At 38.1% G+C, this 2,068-nt stretch overlaps 1 pseudogene; it reads right to left on the bottom strand.

The window, feature by feature from the left end:
* Positions 1-2,068, bottom strand: part of LOC136844837 (von Willebrand factor A domain-containing protein 8-like) — a 25,170-nt pseudogene that overhangs the window by 22,225 nt on the left and 877 nt on the right.

Raw genomic sequence — 2,068 nt, 5'->3', positions numbered from 1 at the left:
AATGTCTTGGATTACCTTGAGAGAGATTATTAAAAAATACACTCAATGAGAGAGAACTTTTGAGAGAATTAATTTTCCAACTTATGTATTTTCTTTTGCCGCATTCCAGTCGTAAACTGTTGTGGGTTTGTCAACAGTTTTTCACTTATGCGATTGCGTCATATTCGTTGCTTTCTGTAGACGCTTCGCTCACTGCCCTTTTATCACTTTCACGACCAACACAATTTCGTTGTAGCGTTCACTGCCGACGTTTACTGCTTTCGATGTTCACTGCTTTCGCTGCCGACGTTCACTGCTTTTCATGTTTAAACGTTCAGTTCAAACGCTCAGGATATGGTCTGCCACTGCCTTCAGGATACGTCCGGGATACGTTCACTTGTAGACACTCAGACGTTCAGTCATTCACACAGTTGTTGCTGTTGCTTTGCTGGATACTCTACGGGGTTTTGACTAGTACGTTTGGGTTGTTGTTTCTGTTTTACTAGTTGTCGTTCGCCAATATTATGATGTACTTCATCATTGTTTTCGACTGTTAATGTTTGCAGAGAGATGCTTGTTTTAAATTCTCGTATGCGTCTTTCACACTTGCACTGCACTATTTGTCTTTGTTCTGGATCCGCTTCAGCTGCCACCATTTATGTAATGTCTTTTCTTTATTTATTTATTCTTCTTCCTGCTATTCATTGTCAAGTTAAGAGGATTACTTTCTTTAGAGATGCTTGCCGTTGTGGCTTTGTTATGTAGTGACGTATTTTCCGATACAGAAGACTGAAGAAGACATAATGTAGTTTTCTTTACTTCATTAACACAATAATAAAGTTACAGTAATATACAAATGAACTGCAGTGCGAAGTTACAGTGAGTGTCAAATGTGAGTCTGTCTTCTTCTATCAACCCACAGTTAGTGAGGCTTACAACCCCACCCTCTGCTTCTCTGCTACCTTCTCTGCTGTCCTTTCTTCTCTCTCTTCTTCTCTGCTTCTCTGCTTCTCAACTGGACTTGATAATGAATTTTGAAAGTTGTTATCCCACCCCTCTGTGGGCGGAATCTTGGTTTCAGTCCGGCCCTGCAGATACTTATTGGTTAGGCTAATCTAAAGACAGCCCATTGGGTGGACTTCTGGAAAAAGCACCGCCTTCAAAAGGGGGCAGTTTGACGCCATCAGAACTTATAATTTCCGGTGGCTATTCATCTCACTAATGCAACCGTGCGTTTTTGTTATGAATTCCTCGTGATTACGAACTCGATTAAGAACAGTCATAATGGCTTTGTAACCACGACACAACTCGTGTTTTGCTTTATGTTCTAAAACATCACTGAACCCAGGCGTTTAAAACAGAACACCTTTTGTTGGCCTCGATACAAGGCGAATAAGCATTTAGGTCTAGCTTTGTCATCAAACTACAAACTTATTCCTTTTTCTCTGTTTGTCTCTCTATTCTCTTTCTCTGTTTGTTTCTAAAAATCTCTCTCTATCTATCTATGTCTATCACTGAAAGGTTTCTCTCTCTTTGTCCCTTTATTCCGAATTTCTAGTTATATCCTTTACATTACATCTATATATATATATATATATATATATATATATATATATATATATATATATATATATATATATATATATATATATATATATATATATATATATATATATATAATCAGAAAGCTACAAACGTCCTTTAATATCAATTCACTCTACCTCGGGAAATAATATATTTTCATATATGTTACCAGAAGGGAATTTTAAGTTGATAATAAGTCCACCGTCCCGTGGATCGAACCAGCGACGGACGAGGAATCAGGACTACAGTGACGCACTAACGAAATCGGCCACAAGAGAGTATAAGTGAATAACATCTCCCGTCAACTCACCCATCGAACTCCAGGTGTTTTGCGTTTGGAGACGATATCCACCCACCTCTGCCATGTTGACCGTGTAGTGCGTTTGTCGCACGTAGCCATAATATGACTATTTATCACATCACCGTGATTCATATACAATCAGAAAGCTACAAAACGTCCTTTAATATCAATTCACTCTACCGGAAATAATATATTTTCATATAT

Source organism: Macrobrachium rosenbergii, chromosome 13, assembly GCF_040412425.1.
Source record: "Macrobrachium rosenbergii isolate ZJJX-2024 chromosome 13, ASM4041242v1, whole genome shotgun sequence".
Lineage (NCBI taxonomy): Eukaryota > Metazoa > Arthropoda > Malacostraca > Decapoda > Palaemonidae > Macrobrachium > Macrobrachium rosenbergii.
Note: the sequence above shows the minus strand (reverse complement) of the source record. Positions and strands in the feature narration are given on the sequence as shown.